The sequence below is a fragment of the Carcharodon carcharias genome, chromosome 13 (genome assembly GCF_017639515.1).
Source record: "Carcharodon carcharias isolate sCarCar2 chromosome 13, sCarCar2.pri, whole genome shotgun sequence".
NCBI classification, from domain to species: Eukaryota; Metazoa; Chordata; class Chondrichthyes; order Lamniformes; family Lamnidae; genus Carcharodon; species Carcharodon carcharias.
Window position 1 is genome coordinate 37,907,502 of NC_054479.1, and position 9,262 is coordinate 37,916,763.

Below are 9,262 nucleotides of genomic sequence, written 5' to 3' on the forward strand. Positions count from 1 at the left end.
TCTATCTCGGTCTTAAATACACTCAATGACCTGGCTTCCACATCTTTCTGTGGCAATGAATTCCACAGATTCACCACTCTCTGGCTAAAGAAGTTTCTCCTCATCTCTGTTCTAAAAGGTCTTCCCTTTACTCTGAGGCTGTGCCCTTGGGTCCTACTAATGAAAACATCTTCCCCCGACTCTATCCAGGCCTTTCAGTATTCTGTAAGTTTCAATCAGATCCCCCCTCATCCTTCTAAACTCCATCGAGTATAGGCCCAGAGTCCTCAAACATTCCTCATATGTTAAGCCTTTCATTCCTGGGATTGTTCTCGTGAACCTCCTCTGGACCCTCTCCAGGGCTAGCACATCCTTCCTGAGATACGGGGCCAAAATTGCTCACAATATTCTAAATGTGTCTGACCAGAGCCTTATAAAGCCTCAGCAGCACATCCCTGCTTTTATACTCTAGTCCTCTTGACATAAATGCCAACATTGCATTTGCCTTCCTAACTATCAACTCAACCTGCAAGTTAACCTTAAGAGAATCCTGGACTAGGACTCCCAAGTCCCTTTGCACTCCAGATTTCTGAATTTTCTCCCCATTTAGAAAATAGTCTATGCCTCTATTCTTCCTACTAAAGTGCATGACCTCACACTTCCCCACTTTGTATTCCATCTGCCACTTCTTTGCCCATTCTCCGAACCTGTCCAAATCCTTCTGCAGCCTCCCTGCCTCCCCAATACTACCTATCCCTCCACTTATCTTTGTATCATCTGCAGACTTAGCCAGGATGCCCTCAGATCCTTCATCTAGATCATTAATGTATAAAGTGAAAAGTTGTGGTCCCAACACTGACCCCTGCGGAACTCCACTTGTCACCGGCCGCCATCCTGAGAAGGACCCCCTTATCCGCACTCTCTGCTAGACAGCCAATTTTCTATCCATGCTAGAACTTTGCCTCTAACACCATGGGCTCTTATCTTATTGAGCAGCCTCCTGTGCGGCACCTTGTCAAAGGCCGACACGTTTCACAACAGCACGCAGGTGACATGTACTTGGTGGTCTTCACTTTAGGGGAACTGAGGTGAGTGAGCAGCAGCGTTCTCCACAGCTCGCCCATTGTTTACAGGCCTCAGGGGCACTGGGGGCGGGGGAAGCTGATGCCTGGTCCCACAGGTGACTGCTGAGGGGTGGGGGTGTCTGGGGGCAAATCATGGCCAGCCTCGGAGGCGACTGCTGAGGTGGGGGTGGGGGGGGCATCAAGTGCTGCCTTGGCGCTGCATCCCACGCACAGACAATCGAGGTGGAGGGCAGGGTAAGTGAGGGAAGTGGTCACACATTAGGGATACCTGCATAAACTGACCATGCCTCTGCAACTAAGACAGATCAGGCGCAGCAAAGTGATATGATTGGGATCAGGCTCCTAGCCTGCCCGAGCATGCAAGCAACATGGAGGCATCAAAGGGCCACCAAGCACTTCATACCTTACCCCCATCCATGAGGTCACGGATGCCATCTTCTCAATGACACACAACTTTGTGCATTTCATCCGGGACTGGGACAGCTAGGATGCTAGGGCCATTGGATTCACCCTGATCTCGGGATTTCCACAGGTGCAGGGTGCGATTGACTGCACTTATGTGGCGCTCAGGTCTCCATCGCTACACTCAGTGGACTTCATCGACTGCAAGGGCTTCCGCTCACTGAATGTGCAGCTAGTATGCGACCACCAGAAAAGCATCCTGCAGGTATGTGCATGGTTTCCATGCAGTGTGCTTGATGCCTACATCCTGAGTCACTTGCAGATCCCTGCAGTCTTCCAGGGACCACAGGGGATGCAGGGTTGGCCCCTTGGGGACAAATATGACCCACAGAGGCCAGGGCTGATGATACCCATGCAGCGGCCTCAGACTGCAGCAGAGCGACGCTATAATGAGGCTCATGCAGCAGCTCGCAACTTGGTGGAGCAGACCATCGGGATGCTGAAGGTGAGGTTCTGGTGCCTGGGCCAGTCTGGTGGAGCCCTGCAATACAGTCTGCAGGAGGTGTCATGCATCGTCATCATCTGCTGCACCCTTTACAACCTGGTACTGCAACGGGGTGAGGAACTGGCTGAGGAGGAGATGGAGGAGCTGTGCTTCTACTCCGATGAGGAGTACGCTGATGGGGATAAGGGTGAGGGGGTCCTCGGAGGTGATGATAAAGGGGCTGAGGCTCTCACACTGGCTAGATGAGGCAGGTGCACTCGGGAGGCCCTCATAGCTGCCAGATTTGTGGACGATGATGACGACAAGCAGTGAGGTGTCCCTGTAGAGTCTCACAATGCAGTTGCTAACATTTGACTGTGAGAATGCTCCTGTCATGGAGATGCAGTGGAGGCCCTAATAGTCACTCGATTGCAGGAGGATGATGACAACATGCAGTGAGGACACTCCATAAATCTTCACATAGCCTCTGAGAATGTCTGACTCCTGTGTGGCCGAGGGCAGCTCGCATGCACTCCATGATCAGGGCCATCTCAGAGACGCAGCCATGAAACTTTAGACGCATCTGATGCTTTGTCCACCTTCAGCACCTCAGCCCTTCAGGAGCAGGTGCACAGCATCACTGGTTGCAGATGCTGGTGTGATGGGGGCCAGCTCCACCTTAAAGGTGTTGAGAGCACACAAGAGAGAATGAGAGAAATCTGTGGCGCCTGCCCACTACATTCTGGCAGCAATGACGAGCACCGCTGAGGTGCAGGCATCTGTAATGTTTCCAGGGATTGTGAGGTTGGACCATCACTGTGGTCTGAAGGCTGCACAGAACACAGGGAAGAGGCACTGGTCTGAGATACCTGCCTTTTAACTTGTGCAGACAGGTTTCACATCTGTGTGACAAGAACACTGCTCATCAGAACAAGAAGCCACAGGCAGGGAGACATTCTTAGTTTATTGACAATAGTGAACAGTAAGTACAATTGATCAACACCCATGGCTAGGCAGTGCAACTATTTTTACCTAACTTTTCTAACCCTGCCGCTACATCTTGGTGCTCCCCAGACATCCACAGCAGAAGTGTAGGAAGCATGCTGACTATGACGTCCTGTCTGTAATAACTTTGGTGGGCATCCTCTAGAGGGCCGAGACTTGGTGGGCCCTGGCCTGCTTTCGGGGTCCTGTTGTGTGACAGTGGCACCCTCCTCATCCTGTGAAGCTGGATCTGTGGAGGTCACAGGAAGAGGGGACTGAGATGGGTTGTTCACTCCCAGGGTTACCTGGATGGATGGCCCTGGAGCATGCACCTGCTGATCCTCCTCTCTATGGGTGCCCTGGCTGACTCCATGAGTGAAAGGGGTAGCTGCTCAGCAACGCTCTCACGTATACACAGTTGGAAGCCAACTATGGCATCAGAGATGGAGTTAAGCCCGTGCAGCAGGGCAGGAGCGACGTACTGGACCTAAGTCTCCATGGTGGCCGCCATCCTGCCAGTGTTGATCTCAATGTCTTGCAATGCCAGCGCTATCACCTCAGCCTGAATATGGACAGACTCCTCCATAGTGCCTTGCAATCTGAGGAGTGCAGCGGACATCCTTTCCTGATGTTTCCGAGCTTGCCTTTGCAGCTCCAGCAACTGTGACATGATCGAGTCCAGAGGCTCGTCATCTGTCTTGGACTCAGCAACGTTCTGGCCTCCAGCAATCCTTCGGAAACCTGGGAAGGTCCTCCCTCCACATGCTGTGGATCAAAAAGTGCGATGTGCTCACCAGATTGTGGTGAGGGCTAGGTCCCACCGAGGTGTGTGCCTATACGCTGGTGGAAGGTGTGAGTGAGTGACTTGGAGGGGAATTTTCAGATGGTGGTGTTCCCATCTCTCTGCTGCTCTTGCCCTTCTAGATGGTAGTGATCATGGGTTTGGAAAGTTCTGTCGAAGGAGCCTTGGTGAATTCCTGCAGTGCGTCTTGTAGATGGTACACATTGCTACTATTGCGCATCGGTGGCGGAGAGAGTGAACGTTTGATGGTGGACAGGCTTTGGGGAGTTAGGAGGCGAGTTACTCGTCACACGATTCCTGAGCCTCTGACTTGATGTCTAAACTGCTTGCAAAGAAGTGCAGTCCAGAGAGATGTTTCATTTTGGGAGCATTATGACATGGCAGATGATGTGTGCCGGGTACCCACAAGGGAAACTTGATCACGCTATCGCAATGGTTTTGCAATTTATATTTATTTCAAGAAGCATGAACTGAATTCTGAAGTAACAAGTCCACCAAGACTTCTAGATTTTTTTTTAAAAAACTAAATTAAAATATTTATTAATAAAAGAAAAGATTTCAAGAACATACAAAGGACTACAAATTACTACTATAATAACTCCTAAAATTCCTAATTAATCTGACACCCAGTTACACCCCCTTAAGACAGCAGTCCAAAAATAGATTTTAGATTTTAAACAGATCAAGCAAATTAACACAATACCCTGGACAGTGGAATTCCAAATGATTTTTCTCCAACTCCAGTTTCCATAGACAACAGGCTTATGCACAAGTGCTGGAGGTTTCATTAAAGCTATTTCATACAATTCTGTTAGATCTCACAATGCTTTCTTATGACACATAGCCTCATTCTCCTTTATATATGCTTCTCCCTTTTTAATATGTAAATTCCATTCTTTCCATATGTCTTTGGAACTTTACCTTTCTCATAATATAAATCTTGCCATTTTACAAATATTCTCATTAACCTCTTTGAAATTCAAACCTCCCTTCATCTATCTAAAATCTATCCATTCCTTCATCTATCTAAAAATGCAAATTCCTGTCACACCTTATATGCTAAGACCCCAACCATGTTTACCTACTTAGCAATAGCATAGAGAGGAGAGTGAGAGAGGAGGACCCCAAGCCAGGCAGCCTACAGCACTGAGAGGAGAGTGCAAGAGAAGGACCCTAGGACAGGCAGTCAGCAGCAGTTAGGGAAGAGTGTGAGTAGAAGGCCCTGAGCCAGACAATCAGCAGCACCTAGAGGAGAGTGTGAGAGGAGGACCCTGGGACAGGCAGTCAGCAGCGCCTAGAGGAGAGTGCAAGTGGAGGATGCTGGGACAGGCAGTCAGCAGCACCCAGAGGAGAGTGTAAGAGGAGGACCCCAAGCCAGGCAGTCAGCAGCAAAGGAGCAAAGGAGCTTTAAGACAGCGTGAGAAGCGTAAGAGTTTGAGAGCAGAGGTGACTTAGGGAGTTCGGTGAGGAGGGAGGAGGTGCCCCTTTCCTTTTCTACCTTTCATCAGAAAGAACAGTAAGGGAAGTAGAGTAAAGACATGGCAGGGCAGTTCAGTTGAGTGGAATACATGTCCTGTGATATATGCGAAATCATTTTCTCTACCAGTGTCCTAAATGACCATATGTGCTGCCAGCTACAGAAACTTGAGCTCCAGGTTTCAGAGCTTGAGCGGGGGCTGGAGTCACAGTGGCACAACCACGAGGCTGACAGCTCCGTGGAGAGCATATTCAGAGAGGTGGTCACATCACAGCTTAAGGGCCTGGAGGCAGAGAGGGAATGGGTGACCATCAGATCACCAGGCAGTCCACGAGAAGTAGGCAGGTAGTACAGGAGTCCTCTGGGGTCCTGCTCACCAATCCATTTTGGAAGCTGATGAGGGCACTGGTTCTTCAGGGGAGTGCAGTCAGAGCCAAGTTTGTGGCACCACGAGTGGCTCGGCTATACAGGAGGGTAGGAAGAAGAAAGGAAGAGCAATAATGAGAGGGGATTCATTGGTTGGGGAACAGACAGGTGTTCTGTGGCCATAGATGTGACTCCAGGATGGTATGTTGCCTCCCTGGTGCTAGGGTCAAGGAAATCACAGAGCGGCTACAGGACTTTCTTCTGGGTGAGGGTGAACAGCCAGAGGTCATAGTCCACATTGGTACCAATGATTTAGTTAGGAAAGGGGATGCGGTCCTGCAATCAGAATTTAGGGAGCTAGGGAGAAAATTAGCAAGAGGACCTCAAATGTAGTAATCTCTGGATTATCCCAGTGCTATGTGCCATTGAGTACAGGAATAGAAGGATAAGGCAGACGAATATGTGGCTGGAAAGATGGTGCAGGAGAGAGGGCTTTAGATTCCTGGGACACTAGGAATGGCTCTGGGGGAGATGGCAACTGTACAAGCCAGATGGGCTGCACCTGAACAAAGCTGGGACTGAGCTCCTTGCTCGTGCTGTTGGGAGGGCTTTAACCTAACTTGTCAGGGGTGTGGGAACCAGGAGAGAATATTACAGAGGAATACCAGGGTGCACAAAATACTGGGAGAGACATATAACACTAGAATAGAGAATAGTAAGTTAATAGGTGGAGTCAGGTTGAGGGAGAAGGTAACAAAATCTAAATCAGCATTACTATGCATCTTTGGGGAGTTACGGGAGCAGTTTGCAATGTGGAAGTATGATGTTGTGGTGATAATAGAGACCTGGCTCAAGGAAGGGCAGAACTGGGTGTTAAATATTCCTGGGTATAAGGTGTTCAAAAAAGATAAGAAAGGAAGGAAAGGAGGAGGGTGGTGGTATTGGTTAAGGAGAGCATTGCAGTGCTGGAGCAAGAGAATGTCCCAGAGGATTCAAAGACAGAATCAATTTGGCTCGAGCTAAGGAACAAAAAGGGTGCAATTACATTGCTCGGTGTAGTCTATAGACTGTCAACTAGTAAGAAGGACATAGAAGAATAAATCTGCAGGGAAATTGCAAACAGATGCAAGCATTATAGAGTAGTTATAATGGGGGACTTTAATTACCTGAATGTAGACCGGGACAGTGGTAGTGTAAAGGGCGGAAAGGGCATAAAGTTCCTAGATTATGTTCAGGGAAATTTTCTATCCCATTATGTGTCCAATCCAAAAAGAAAAGACGCACTGTTGGACCTGGTTCTTGCAAATGATATGGGCCAAACACATCAAGTGTCAGTGGGGTAACATTTAGGAGACAGTGATCATTGTATTGTGCAGTTTTAAGATGATGATAGAAAAGGGTGATAGGTAATCCAGAGTAGGAGTAATTAACTGGACGAGAGCCAACTTTGATGGGGCAAGAATGGAGCTGGGCCAGAGAAACTGGAATGAAAGATTGGCGGGATAAACTGTAGCTGCATAATGGGCTACCTTCAAAAAACAATTGCATAGATCAATGAAGATGGCAGGATAGGCGGAGAGAGCAGTCAATAAAGCAAATGGTATCTTGGCTTTTATTAATAGAGGTATTGAATACAAGAACAAGGAGGTTATCTGAATTTAAATAAGACACTCATTCAACTTCAGCTGGAGTATCTTGTACAATTCTGTGCACCACATTATAGGAAGGATGTGAACACATTGGACAGAGTGTTTGGTTTTGGATTTCACTCGGGTCTGGAATACACTGCCTGGAAGTGCGATGGAGGCAGGTTCAATTGAGGCATTCAAGAGGGCATTAGATGATTATTTGAATAGAAACGATGTACAGGGGTACAGGGATAGGGAGGGCAATGGCACTAGGTCATAATGCTCATTTGGAGAGCTGGTGCAGACACGATAGGCCAAATGGCCTCCTTCTGTGCTGTTAAAATTCTGTGATTCTGTGATTTCAAAGACACATCTACACCTTACTTCTTTTGATAACTTCAACATGCAGTCTGCTTGGCTGCAAAATGTAATTAATTAAATCACACAGGTGGAAAAATGCAAGCCTCCCCTTAAACCCACTTTATAATAATCCAGAAAAATATTATGAAAATTATTATACTTTCATAACGGGGGTTAGAGTTAAATTAGTTTGAAAGCATTAGTGAAACATGAAAGGCTACAGTGTCATGGAGATGGATGAAGCTTAAGAAGTTTCCCTGGTTTCAATTTAGCTGTGTGTTTACTGAGAGAGTGTGTTCTGTAGCAGATGAAGAGGCTCCATACCAAAAAGGGCTGTTAGCAGGTTCCAGGCAGTTAGGGCTCAGAAAAAGCCCTGGGAGACATTCGGTGCAGCTGACTAGTTGCAGTTTAGACCTCATGTAGCTCACAGAGAAGCCCTGGGAGTTGTTAGCAGGCTCTAGGCAGTTAGACCTCAGTTAAGTCCTTGGGAGCTGAGAAGGTGGCAGAAGGTCACTGGTTTCGTGTTTTTTTAAGGGTCAGAAGAAACCCTGGGAGCCTTTATAGCTCAGTGCAGCTGGGAGACGGGAGTTTAGAGAAACCCAGAGGTAGTGCCAGCTTAGTGAAGCTAGCAGTTTGTGAAGGGGTTGGAAGTATGCCAGTAATTAGAGGCAGGAGTGCAGCGTTGTGAATTCCATGGAACACAGTCTCAGGAGAAGAGATTGAATCATCAGGAGGTGAGCAGTCAATGAGGCAGTGTGAGTCAGAATGGCTTTCTAGGGAAAACAGAGACTAGGTCTTTGAAAGGAAGAATTGAAATCCCTCGTGAGGGATACATAGTTTTAATGAGATTTTATGACCCACGGTGGTCACTGACATCTGAGTGGGTTACTAAGAAGTCTATGGGATCTGTCTTGGTCATACCTGCCATTTAATGCGCTGCCTGATGTGTTTGACCACAGTTTGCTTGTTAATTCATAATTACCTCATTTTAATTCTGAATGTTTGTGTATAAGATAGAGGGACAGGAGAATAGCACAACCCACGGTATGATGTATAGCGTCACATGGTAATAGTCTCAGGGAGCAGTCAAGAAAGACATGTATGGGAGCAGCACAATGCATGGCAGTAACTGGGATCTGTACCTGGTTATGGATTGCCAATAAATGGTTCATGTTTAAACATACAAGTCTCAAGCTCTTATCAATGAAACACCAAACAAAGCCATAACACAACATGATAATCAGTGGTGATATGGAAGGTGGCATTTAAGCAATGAACCCAGAACAGAATCCTAAGATAACCTAACCAGAAAGACGTGCGCCTAAGAAAATAAATTGAATAAACAGTTGAAGAAGCTTCACTACAAACTTGGAAGTTAGTAATCCACAGAGTGAATGGAGGCCCATTGCAAGATCCTGAGTGATGCAGAGTGAAGGGACCTGGTCAGATCACAAAGACAGGTGAGCAAAATTACAAAAAAGGTCCATTGCTAGACCTTGAGTGATACAAAGTGAAAGAACTTGGTCAGAACACAAGATGGGTGAGCAAAACTATAAAAAGAGAAGCTGTACTTACATTGTAGAGTAGGCAGCAGTCCTAGGGTCTCCACTGATTGCAGAAACTGGAAGTTGCAGAAAAAAGGGCAGACTAGGCAGAGGAAAAATTGCAGAGTAAAGAAGAAAACGTGCAGAGTTT